The sequence below is a fragment of the Pan paniscus genome, chromosome 15 (assembly GCF_029289425.2).
Source record: "Pan paniscus chromosome 15, NHGRI_mPanPan1-v2.0_pri, whole genome shotgun sequence".
Lineage (NCBI taxonomy): Eukaryota > Metazoa > Chordata > Mammalia > Primates > Hominidae > Pan > Pan paniscus.
This window is the reverse complement of record NC_073264.2, coordinates 19,893,303-19,907,001: the sequence shown is the minus strand read 5'-3', so window position 1 is coordinate 19,907,001 and position 13,699 is coordinate 19,893,303.

Sequence of the window (13,699 nt, the reverse complement as noted above, 5' to 3'; positions counted from 1 at the left end):
GTTGGAAACGGGATTTCTTCATATAATGCAAGACAGAAGAATTCTCAGTAACTTCCTTGTGTTGTGTGTCTTCAGCTCACAGAGTTTAACCTTTCTTTAGACAGAGCATATTTGAAACTCTCTTTTTGTGGAATTTGCAATTGGAGATTTCAAGCGATTTCAGGCCAATGGTAGAAAAGGAAATATCTTCGTTTAAAAACTAGACAGAATCATTTTCAGAAACTAGTTTGTGATGTGTGCCTTCAACTGACAGAGTTTAACGTTTCTTTTCACAGAGCAGTTTGGAAGCACTCTCTTTGTAAAGTCTGCAAGTGGACACTTGGACCTCTTTGAGGCCTTCGTTGGAAGGGGTATTTCTTCACAAAATGCTAGACAGAGGAATTCTCAGTAACTTTTTTGTGTGTGTGTATTCAACTCACAGAGTTGAACCTTCCTTTAGACAGAGTAGATTTGAAACACTCTTTTTGTTTAATTTACATGTGGAGATTTCAAGCGAATTGAGGCCAATGACAGAAAAGGAAATATCTTCTTTTAAAAAGTAGACAGAATCATTCTCTGAAACAACTTAATGATTTGTGCGTTCAGCCCACAGAGTTTAACATTTCTTTTCATAGAGCAGTTTGAAAACACTCTGTTTGTAAAGTCTGCCAGGGGATATTTGGGCCTTTACCAGGCCTTCGTTGGAAACGGGATTTCTTCATACAATGCAAGACAGAAGACTTCTCAGTAACTTCCTTGTGTTGTGTGTATTCAGCTCACAGAGTTGAACCTTTCTTTAGACAGAGCATATTTGATACATTCTTTTTTTAGAATTTGCAATTGGAGATTTCAAGCGATTTCAGGCCAATGGTAGAAAAGGAAATATCTTCGTATAAAAACTAGACAGACTCATTCTCTGAAACAACTTAAAGATATGTGCGTTCAGCTCACAGAGTTTAACCTTACTTTTCATAGAGCAGTTAGGAAACACTCTGTTTGTAAAGTCTGGAAGCGGATATTTGGACCTCTTTCAGGCCTTCGTTGGAAACGGGATTCCTTCATATAATGCTAGACAGAACAATTCTCAGTAACTTCTTAGCGTTGTGTGTATTCAACTCACAGGGTTGAACCTTTCTTTAGAGAGAGCAGATTTGAAACTCTCTTTTTGTGGAATTTGCGGTTGGAGATTTCAAGCGATTTGAGGCCAATGGTAGAAAGGGAAATATCTCCGTTTAAAAACTAGACAGAATCATTCTGAGAAACTACTTTGTGATGTGTGCATCCACCTGACAGAGTTTAACCTTTCTTTTCATAGAGCAGTTTGAAAACACTCTGTTTGAAAAGTCTGCAAGTGGATATTTGGAACTCTACGAGGCCTTCGTTGGAAACGGGATATCTTCATATAATGCAAGACAGAAGATTTCTCAGTAACTTCCTTGTGTTGTGTGTATTCAGATCACAGAGTTTAACCATTCTTTAGACAGAGCATATTTGTAACATTCTTTTTTTGGAATTTGCAATTGGAGATTTCAAGCGATTTCAGGCCAATGGTAGAAAAGGAAATATCTTCGTTTAAAAACTAGACAGAATCATTTTCAGAAACTAGTTTGTGATGTGTGCCTTCAACTGACAGAGTTTAACGTTTCTTTTCACAGAGCAGTTTGGAAGCACTCTCTTTGTAAAGTCTGCAAGTGGATATTTGGACCTCTTTGAGGCCTTCGTTGGAAGGGGTATTTCTTCATAAAATGCTAGACAGAAGAATTCTCAGTAACTTTTGTGTGTGTGTGTATTCAACTCACAGAGTTGAACCTTCCTTTAGACAGAGTAGATTTGAAACACTCTTTTTGTTTAATTTACATGTGGAGATTTCAAGCGAATTGAGGCCAATGACAGAAAAGGAAATATCTTCTTTTAAAAAGGAGACAGAATCATTCTCTGAAACAACTTAATGATTTGTGCGTTCAGCTCACAGAGTTTAACATTTCTTTTCATAGAGCAGTTTGAAAACACTCTGTTTGTAAAGTCTGCAAGTGGATATTCGGGCCTTTACCAGGCCTTCGTTGGATACGGGATTTCTTCATATAATGCAAGACAGAAGATTTCCCAGTAACTTCCTTGTGTTGTGTGTATTCAGCTCACAGAGTTGAACCTTTCTTTAGACAGAGCATATTTGATACATTCTTTTTTTAGAATTTGCAATTGGAGATTTCAAGCGATTTCAGGCCAATGGTAGAAAAGGAAATATCTTCGTATAAAAACTAGACAGACTCATTCTCTGAAACAACTTAAAGATATGTGCGTTCAGCTCACAGAGTTTAACCTTACTTTTCATAGAGCAGTTAGGAAACACTCTGTTTGTAAAGGCTGGAAGCGGATATTTGGACCTCTTTCAGGCCTTCGTTGGAAACGGGATTCCTTCATATAATGCTAGACAGAACAATTCTCAGTAACTTCTTAGCGTTGTGTGTATTCAACTCACAGGGTTGAACCTTTCTTTAGAGAGAGCAGATTTGAAACTCTCTTTTTGTGGAATTTGCGGTTGGAGATTTCAAGCGATTTGAGGCCAATGGTAGAAAGGGAAATATCTCCATTTAAAAACTAGACAGAATCATTCTGAGAAACTACTTTGTGATGTGTGCATCCACCTGACAGAGTTTAACCTTTCTTTTCATAGAGCAGTTTGAAAACACTCTGTTTGAAAAGTCTGCAAGTGGATATTTGGAACTCTACGAGGCCTTCGTTGGAAACGGGATTTCTTCATATAATGCAAGACAGAAGAATTCTCAGTAACTTCCTTGTGTTGTGTGTCTTCAGCTCACAGAGTTTAACCTTTCTTTAGACAGAGCATATTTGAAACTCTCTTTTTGTGGAATTTGCAATTGGAGATTTCAAGCGATTTCAGGCCAATGGTAGAAAAGGAAATATCTTCGTTTAAAAACTAGACAGAATCATTCTCTGAAACAACTTAATGACTTGTGCGTTCAGCTCACAGGGTTTAACCTTTCTTTTCATAGAGCTGTTTGAAAACAATCTGTTTGTTAAGTCTGCAAGTGGATATTTGGACCTCTTTGAAGCCTTCTTTGGAAGCGGGATTTCTACATAAAATGCTAGACAGTAGAATTCTCAGTAACTTCCTTGTGTGTGTGTATTAAACTCACAGAGTTGAACCTTACTTTAGACAGTGTTGATTTGATGCACTCTTTTCGTGGAATTTACATGTGGAGATTTCAATCGAATTGAGGTCAATGACAGAAAACGAAATATCATTGTTTAAAAACTAGTCAGAATCATTCTCAGAAACTACTTTGTGATGTGTGCATCCACCTGACAAAGTTGAACCTTTCTTTTCATGGAGCAGTTTGAAAACACTCTGTTTGTAAAGTCTGCAAGTGGATATTTGGACGTCTTGGAGGCCTTCGTTGGAAACGGGGTTTCTTCATATAATGCTAGACAGAAGAATTCCCAGTAACTTCTTTGTGTGTGTGTATTCAACTCACAGAGTTGGACCTTCCTTTAGACAGAGTAGATTTGAAACACTCTTTTTGTTTAATGTACATGTGGAGAATTCAAGCGAATTGAGGCCAATGACAGAAAAGGAAATATCTTCGTTTAAAAACTAGACAGAATCATTCTCTGAAACAACTTAATGATTTGTGCGTTCAGCTCACAGAGCTTAACCTTTCTTTTCATAGAGCAGTTTGAAAAGACTCTCTTTGTAAAGTCTGCCAGTGGATATTTGGGCCTTTACGAGGCCTTCTTTGGAAACGGGATATCTTCATATAATGCAAGACAGAAGATTTCTCAGTAACTTCCTTGTGTTGTGTGTATTCAGATCACAGAGTTTAACCATTCTTTAGACAGAGCATATTTGTAACATTCTTTTTTTGGAATTTGCAATTGGAGATTTCAAGCGATTTCAGGCCAATGGTAGAAAAGGAAATATCTTCGTATAAAAACTAGACAGACTCATTCTCTGAAACAACTTAATGATATGTGCGTTCAGCTCACAGAGTTTAACCTTACTTTTCATAGAGCAGTTAGGAAACACTCTGTTTGTAAAGGCTGGAAGCGGATATTTGGACCTCTTTCAGGCCTTCGTTGGAAACGGGATTCCTTCATATAATGCTAGACAGAACAATTCTCAGTAACTTCTTAGCGTTGTGTGTATTCAACTCACAGGGTTGAACCTTTCTTTAGAGAGAGCAGATTTGAAACTCTCTTTTTGTGGAATTTGCGGTTGGAGATTTCAAGCGATTTGAGGCCAATGGTAGAAAGGGAAATATCTCCATTTAAAAACTAGACAGAATCATTCTGAGAAACTACTTTGTGATGTGTGCATCCACCTGACAGAGTTTAACCTTTCTTTTCATAGAGCAGTTTGAAAACACTCTGTTTGAAAAGTCTGCAAGTGGATATTTGGAACTCTACGAGGCCTTCGTTGGAAACGGGATTTCTTCATATAATGCAAGACAGAAGAATTCTCAGTAACTTCCTTGTGTTGTGTGTCTTCAGCTCACAGAGTTTAACCTTTCTTTAGACAGAGCATATTTGAAACTCTCTTTTTGTGGAATTTGCAATTGGAGATTTCAAGCGATTTCAGGCCAATGGTAGAAAAGGAAATATCTTCGTTTAAAAACTAGACAGAATCATTTTCAGAAACTAGTTTGTGATGTGTGCCTTCAACTGACAGAGTTTAACGTTTCTTTTCACAGAGCAGTTTGGAAGCACTCTCTTTGTAAAGTCTGCAAGTGGACACTTGGACCTCTTTGAGGCCTTCGTTGGAAGGGGTATTTCTTCACAAAATGCTAGACAGAGGAATTCTCAGTAACTTTTTTGTGTGTGTGTATTCAACTCACAGAGTTGAACCTTCCTTTAGACAGAGTAGATTTGAAACACTCTTTTTGTTTAATTTACATGTGGAGATTTCAAGCGAATTGAGGCCAATGACAGAAAAGGAAATATCTTCTTTTAAAAAGTAGACAGAATCATTCTCTGAAACAACTTAATGATTTGTGCGTTCAGCCCACAGAGTTTAACATTTCTTTTCATAGAGCAGTTTGAAAACACTCTGTTTGTAAAGTCTGCCAGGGGATATTTGGGCCTTTACCAGGCCTTCGTTGGAAACGGGATTTCTTCATACAATGCAAGACAGAAGACTTCTCAGTAACTTCCTTGTGTTGTGTGTATTCAGCTCACAGAGTTGAACCTTTCTTTAGACAGAGCATATTTGATACATTCTTTTTTTAGAATTTGCAATTGGAGATTTCAAGCGATTTCAGGCCAATGGTAGAAAAGGAAATATCTTCGTATAAAAACTAGACAGACTCATTCTCTGAAACAACTTAAAGATATGTGCGTTCAGCTCACAGAGTTTAACCTTACTTTTCATAGAGCAGTTAGGAAACACTCTGTTTGTAAAGTCTGGAAGCGGATATTTGGACCTCTTTCAGGCCTTCGTTGGAAACGGGATTCCTTCATATAATGCTAGACAGAACAATTCTCAGTAACTTCTTAGCGTTGTGTGTATTCAACTCACAGGGTTGAACCTTTCTTTAGAGAGAGCAGATTTGAAACTCTCTTTTTGTGGAATTTACAGTTGGAGATTTCAAGGGATTTGAGGCCAATGGTAGAAAGGGAAATATCTCCGTTTAAAAACTAGACAGAATCATTCTGAGAAACTACTTTGTGATGTGTGCATCCACCTGACAGAGTTTAACCTTTCTTTTCATAGAGCAGTTTGAAAACACTCTGTTTGAAAAGTCCTGCAAGTGGATATTTGGAACTCTACGAGGCCTTCGTTGGAAACGGGATTTCTTCATATAATGCAAGACAGAAGAATTCTCAGTAACTTCCTTGTGTTGTGTGTCTTCAGCTCACAGAGTTTAACTTTTCTTTAGACAGAGCATATTTGAAACTCTCTTTTTGTGGAATTTGCAATTGGAGATTTCAAGCGATTTCAGGCCAATGGTAGAAAAGGAAATATCTTCGTTTAAAAACCAGACAGAATCATTCTCTGAAACAACGTAATGACTTGTGCGTTCAGCTCACAGGGTTTAACCTTTCTTTTCATAGAGCTGTTTGAAAACACTCTGTTTGTTAAGTCTGCAAGTGGATATTTGGACCTCTTTGAAGCCTTCTTTGGAAGCGGGATTTCTACATAAAATGCTAGACAGTAGAATTCTCAGTAACTTCCTTGTGTGTGTGTATTAAACTCACAGAGTTGAACCTTACTTTAGACAGTGTTGATTTGATGCACTCTTTTCGTGGAATTTACATGTGGAGATTTCAAGCGAATTGAGGTCAATGACAGAAAACGAAATATCACTGTTTAAAAACTAGTCAGAATCATTCTCAGAAACTACTTTGTGATGTGTGCATCCACCTGACAAAGTTGAACCTTTCTTTTCATGGAGCAGTTTGAAAACACTCTGTTTGTAAAGTCTGCAAGTGGATATTTGGACGTCTTGGAGGCCTTCGTTGGAAACGGGGTTTCTTCATATAATGCTAGACAGAAGAATTCCCAGTAACTTCTTTGTGTGTGTGTATTCAACTCACAGAGTTGGACCTTCCTTTAGACAGAGTAGATTTGAAACACTCTTTTTGTTTAACGTACATGTGGAGAATTCAAGCGAATTGAGGCCAATGACAGAAAAGGAAATATCTTCGTTTAAAAACTAGACAGAATCATTCTCTGAAACAACTTAATGATTTGTGCGTTCAGCTCACAGAGCTTAAACTTTCTTTTCATAGAGCAGTTTGAAAAGACTCTCTTTGTAAAGTCTGCCAGTGGATATTTGGGCCTTTACGAGGCCTTCTTTGGAAACGGGATATCTTCATATAATGCAAGACAGAAGATTTCTCAGTAACTTCCTTGTGTTGTGTGTATTCAGATCACAGAGTTTAACCATTCTTTAGACAGAGCATATTTGTAACATTCTTTTTTTGGAATTTGCAATTGGAGATTTCAAGCGATTTCAGGCCAATGGTAGAAAAGGAAATATCTTCGTTTAAAAACTAGACAGAATCATTTTCAGAAACTAGTTTGTGATGTGTGCCTTCAACTGACAGAGTTTAACGTTTCTTTTCACAGAGCAGTTTGGAAGCACTCTCTTTGTAAAGTCTGCAAGTGGATATTTGGACCTCTTTGAGGCCTTCGTTGGAAGGGGTATTTCTTCATAAAATGCTAGACAGAAGAATTCTCAGTAACTTTTGTGTGTGTGTGTATTCAACTCACAGAGTTGAACCTTCCTTTAGACAGAGTAGATTTGAAACACTCTTTTTGTTTAATTTACATGTGGAGATTTCAAGCGAATTGAGGCCAATGACAGAAAAGGAAATATCTTCTTTTAAAAAGGAGACAGAATCATTCTCTGAAACAACTTAATGATTTGTGCGTTCAGCTCACAGAGTTTAACATTTCTTTTCATAGAGCAGTTTGAAAACACTCTGTTTGTAAAGTCTGCAAGTGGATATTCGGGCCTTTACCAGGCCTTCGTTGGATACGGGATTTCTTCATATAATGCAAGACAGAAGATTTCCCAGTAACTTCCTTGTGTTGTGTGTATTCAGCTCACAGAGTTGAACCTTTCTTTAGACAGAGCATATTTGATACATTCTTTTTTTAGAATTTGCAATTGGAGATTTCAAGCGATTTCAGGCCAATGGTAGAAAAGGAAATATCTTCGTATAAAAACTAGACAGACTCATTCTCTGAAACAACTTAAAGATATGTGCGTTCAGCTCACAGAGTTTAACCTTACTTTTCATAGAGCAGTTAGGAAACACTCTGTTTGTAAAGTCTGGAAGCGGATATTTGGACCTCTTTCAGGCCTTCGTTGGAAACGGGATTCCTTCATATAATGCTAGACAGAACAATTCTCAGTAACTTCTTAGCGTTGTGTGTATTCAACTCACAGGGTTGAACCTTTCTTTAGAGAGAGCAGATTTGAAACTCTCTTTTTGTGGAATTTGCGGTTGGAGATTTCAAGCGATTTGAGGCCAATGGTAGAAAGGGAAATATCTCCATTTAAAAACTAGACAGAATCATTCTGAGAAACTACTTTGTGATGTGTGCATCCACCTGACAGAGTTTAACCTTTCTTTTCATAGAGCAGTTTGAAAACACTCTGTTTGAAAAGTCTGCAAGTGGATATTTGGAACTCTACGAGGCCTTCGTTGGAAACGGGATTTCTTCATATAATGCAAGACAGAAGAATTCTCAGTAACTTCCTTGTGTTGTGTGTCTTCAGCTCACAGAGTTTAACCTTTCTTTAGACAGAGCATATTTGAAACTCTCTTTTTGTGGAATTTGCAATTGGAGATTTCAAGCGATTTCAGGCCAATGGTAGAAAAGGAAATATCTTCGTTTAAAAACTAGACAGAATCATTTTCAGAAACTAGTTTGTGATGTGTGCCTTCAACTGACAGAGTTTAACGTTTCTTTTCACAGAGCAGTTTGGAAGCACTCTCTTTGTAAAGTCTGCAAGTGGACACTTGGACCTCTTTGAGGCCTTCGTTGGAAGGGGTATTTCTTCACAAAATGCTAGACAGAGGAATTCTCAGTAACTTTTTTGTGTGTGTGTATTCAACTCACAGAGTTGAACCTTCCTTTAGACAGAGTAGATTTGAAACACTCTTTTTGTTTAATTTACATGTGGAGATTTCAAGCGAATTGAGGCCAATGACAGAAAAGGAAATATCTTCTTTTAAAAAGTAGACAGAATCATTCTCTGAAACAACTTAATGATTTGTGCGTTCAGCCCACAGAGTTTAACATTTCTTTTCATAGAGCAGTTTGAAAACACTCTGTTTGTAAAGTCTGCCAGGGGATATTTGGGCCTTTACCAGGCCTTCGTTGGAAACGGGATTTCTTCATACAATGCAAGACAGAAGACTTCTCAGTAACTTCCTTGTGTTGTGTGTATTCAGCTCACAGAGTTGAACCTTTCTTTAGACAGAGCATATTTGATACATTCTTTTTTTAGAATTTGCAATTGGAGATTTCAAGCGATTTCAGGCCAATGGTAGAAAAGGAAATATCTTCGTATAAAAACTAGACAGACTCATTCTCTGAAACAACTTAAAGATATGTGCGTTCAGCTCACAGAGTTTAACCTTACTTTTCATAGAGCAGTTAGGAAACACTCTGTTTGTAAAGTCTGGAAGCGGATATTTGGACCTCTTTCAGGCCTTCGTTGGAAACGGGATTCCTTCATATAATGCTAGACAGAACAATTCTCAGTAACTTCTTAGCGTTGTGTGTATTCAACTCACAGGGTTGAACCTTTCTTTAGAGAGAGCAGATTTGAAACTCTCTTTTTGTGGAATTTGCGGTTGGAGATTTCAAGCGATTTGAGGCCAATGGTAGAAAGGGAAATATCTCCATTTAAAAACTAGACAGAATCATTCTGAGAAACTACTTTGTGATGTGTGCATCCACCTGACAGAGTTTAACCTTTCTTTTCATAGAGCAGTTTGAAAACACTCTGTTTGAAAAGTCTGCAAGTGGATATTTGGAACTCTACGAGGCCTTCGTTGGAAACGGGATTTCTTCATATAATGCAAGACAGAAGAATTCTCAGTAACTTCCTTGTGTTGTGTGTCTTCAGCTCACAGAGTTTAACCTTTCTTTAGACAGAGCATATTTGAAACTCTCTTTTTGTGGAATTTGCAATTGGAGATTTCAAGCGATTTCAGGCCAATGGTAGAAAAGGAAATATCTTCGTTTAAAAACTAGACAGAATCATTTTCAGAAACTAGTTTGTGATGTGTGCCTTCAACTGACAGAGTTTAACGTTTCTTTTCACAGAGCAGTTTGGAAGCACTCTCTTTGTAAAGTCTGCAAGTGGACACTTGGACCTCTTTGAGGCCTTCGTTGGAAGGGGTATTTCTTCACAAAATGCTAGACAGAGGAATTCTCAGTAACTTTTTTGTGTGTGTGTATTCAACTCACAGAGTTGAACCTTCCTTTAGACAGAGTAGATTTGAAACACTCTTTTTGTTTAATTTACATGTGGAGATTTCAAGCGAATTGAGGCCAATGACAGAAAAGGAAATATCTTCTTTTAAAAAGTAGACAGAATCATTCTCTGAAACAACTTAATGATTTGTGCGTTCAGCCCACAGAGTTTAACATTTCTTTTCATAGAGCAGTTTGAAAACACTCTGTTTGTAAAGTCTGCCAGGGGATATTTGGGCCTTTACCAGGCCTTCGTTGGAAACGGGATTTCTTCATACAATGCAAGACAGAAGACTTCTCAGTAACTTCCTTGTGTTGTGTGTATTCAGCTCACAGAGTTGAACCTTTCTTTAGACAGAGCATATTTGATACATTCTTTTTTTAGAATTTGCAATTGGAGATTTCAAGCGATTTCAGGCCAATGGTAGAAAAGGAAATATCTTCGTATAAAAACTAGACAGACTCATTCTCTGAAACAACTTAAAGATATGTGCGTTCAGCTCACAGAGTTTAACCTTACTTTTCATAGAGCAGTTAGGAAACACTCTGTTTGTAAAGTCTGGAAGCGGATATTTGGACCTCTTTCAGGCCTTCGTTGGAAACGGGATTCCTTCATATAATGCTAGACAGAACAATTCTCAGTAACTTCTTAGCGTTGTGTGTATTCAACTCACAGGGTTGAACCTTTCTTTAGAGAGAGCAGATTTGAAACTCTCTTTTTGTGGAATTTACAGTTGGAGATTTCAAGAGATTTGAGGCCAATGGTAGAAAGGGAAATATCTCCGTTTAAAAACTAGACAGAATCATTCTGAGAAACTACTTTGTGATGTGTGCATCCACCTGACAGAGTTTAACCTTTCTTTTCATAGAGCAGTTTGAAAACACTCTGTTTGAAAAGTCTGCAAGTGGATATTTGGAACTCTACGAGGCCTTCGTTGGAAACGGGATTTCTTCATATAATGCAAGACAGAAGAATTCTCAGTAACTTCCTTGTGTTGTGTGTCTTCAGCTCACAGAGTTTAACTTTTCTTTAGACAGAGCATATTTGAAACTCTCTTTTTGTGGAATTTGCAATTGGAGATTTCAAGCGATTTCAGGCCAATGGTAGAAAAGGAAATATCTTCGTTTAAAAACCAGACAGAATCATTCTCTGAAACAACGTAATGACTTGTGCGTTCAGCTCACAGGGTTTAACCTTTCTTTTCATAGAGCTGTTTGAAAACACTCTGTTTGTTAAGTCTGCAAGTGGATATTTGGACCTCTTTGAAGCCTTCTTTGGAAGCGGGATTTCTACATAAAATGCTAGACAGTAGAATTCTCAGTAACTTCCTTGTGTGTGTGTATTAAACTCACAGAGTTGAACCTTACTTTAGACAGTGTTGATTTGATGCACTCTTTTCGTGGAATTTACATGTGGAGATTTCAAGCGAATTGAGGTCAATGACAGAAAACGAAATATCACTGTTTAAAAACTAGTCAGAATCATTCTCAGAAACTACTTTGTGATGTGTGCATCCACCTGACAAAGTTGAACCTTTCTTTTCATGGAGCAGTTTGAAAACACTCTGTTTGTAAAGTCTGCAAGTGGATATTTGGACGTCTTGGAGGCCTTCGTTGGAAACGGGGTTTCTTCATATAATGCTAGACAGAAGAATTCCCAGTAACTTCTTTGTGTGTGTGTATTCAACTCACAGAGTTGGACCTTCCTTTAGACAGAGTAGATTTGAAACACTCTTTTTGTTTAACGTACATGTGGAGAATTCAAGCGAATTGAGGCCAATGACAGAAAAGGAAATATCTTCGTTTAAAAACTAGACAGAATCATTCTCTGAAACAACTTAATGATTTGTGCGTTCAGCTCACAGAGCTTAAACTTTCTTTTCATAGAGCAGTTTGAAAAGACTCTCTTTGTAAAGTCTGCCAGTGGATATTTGGGCCTTTACGAGGCCTTCTTTGGAAACGGGATATCTTCATATAATGCAAGACAGAAGATTTCTCAGTAACTTCCTTGAGTTGTGTGTATTCAGATCACAGAGTTTAACCATTCTTTAGACAGAGCATATTTGTAACATTCTTTTTTTGGAATTTGCAATTGGAGATTTCAAGCGATTTCAGGCCAATGGTAGAAAAGGAAATATCTTCGTTTAAAAACTAGACAGAATCATTTTCAGAAACTAGTTTGTGATGTGTGCCTTCAACTGACAGAGTCTAACGTTTCTTTTCACAGAGCAGTTTGGAAGCACTCTCTTTGTAAAGTCTGCAAGTGGATATTTGGACCTCTTTGAGGCCTTCGTTGGAAGGGGTATTTCTTCATAAAATGCTAGACAGAAGAATTCTCAGTAACTTTTGTGTGTGTGTGTATTCAACTCACAGAGTTGAACCTTCCTTTAGACAGAGTAGATTTGAAACACTCTTTTTGTTTAATTTACATGTGGAGATTTCAAGCGAATTGAGGCCAATGACAGAAAAGGAAATATCTTCTTTTAAAAAGGAGACAGAATCATTCTCTGAAACAACTTAATGATTTGTGCGTTCAGCTCACAGAGTTTAACATTTCTTTTCATAGAGCAGTTTGAAAACACTCTGTTTGTAAAGTCTGCAAGTGGATATTCGGGCCTTTACCAGGCCTTCGTTGGATACGGGATTTCTTCATATAATGCAAGACAGAAGATTTCCCAGTAACTTCCTTGTGTTGTGTGTATTCAGCTCACAGAGTTGAACCTTTCTTTAGACAGAGCATATTTGATACATTCTTTTTTTAGAATTTGCAATTGGAGATTTCAAGCGATTTCAGGCCAATGGTAGAAAAGGAAATATCTTCGTATAAAAACTAGACAGACTCATTCTCTGAAACAACTTAAAGATATGTGCGTTCAGCTCACAGAGTTTAACCTTACTTTTCATAGAGCAGTTAGGAAACACTCTGTTTGTAAAGGCTGGAAGCGGATATTTGGACCTCTTTCAGGCCTTCGTTGGAAACGGGATTCCTTCATATAATGCTAGACAGAACAATTCTCAGTAACTTCTTAGCGTTGTGTGTATTCAACTCACAGGGTTGAACCTTTCTTTAGAGAGAGCAGATTTGAAACTCTCTTTTTGTGGAATTTGCGGTTGGAGATTTCAAGCGATTTGAGGCCAATGGTAGAAAGGGAAATATCTCCATTTAAAAACTAGACAGAATCATTCTGAGAAACTACTTTGTGATGTGTGCATCCACCTGACAGAGTTTAACCTTTCTTTTCATAGAGCAGTTTGAAAACACTCTGTTTGAAAAGTCTGCAAGTGGATATTTGGAACTCTACGAGGCCTTCGTTGGAAACGGGATTTCTTCATATAATGCAAGACAGAAGAATTCTCAGTAACTTCCTTGTGTTGTGTGTCTTCAGCTCACAGAGTTTAACCTTTCTTTAGACAGAGCATATTTGAAACTCTCTTTTTGTGGAATTTGCAATTGGAGATTTCAAGCGATTTCAGGCCAATGGTAGAAAAGGAAATATCTTCGTTTAAAAACTAGACAGAATCATTTTCAGAAACTAGTTTGTGATGTGTGCCTTCAACTGACAGAGTTTAACGTTTCTTTTCACAGAGCAGTTTGGAAGCACTCTCTTTGTAAAGTCTGCAAGTGGACACTTGGACCTCTTTGAGGCCTTCGTTGGAAGGGGTATTTCTTCACAAAATGCTAGACAGAGGAATTCTCAGTAACTTTTTTGTGTGTGTGTATTCAACTCACAGAGTTGAACCTTCCTTTAGACAGAGTAGATT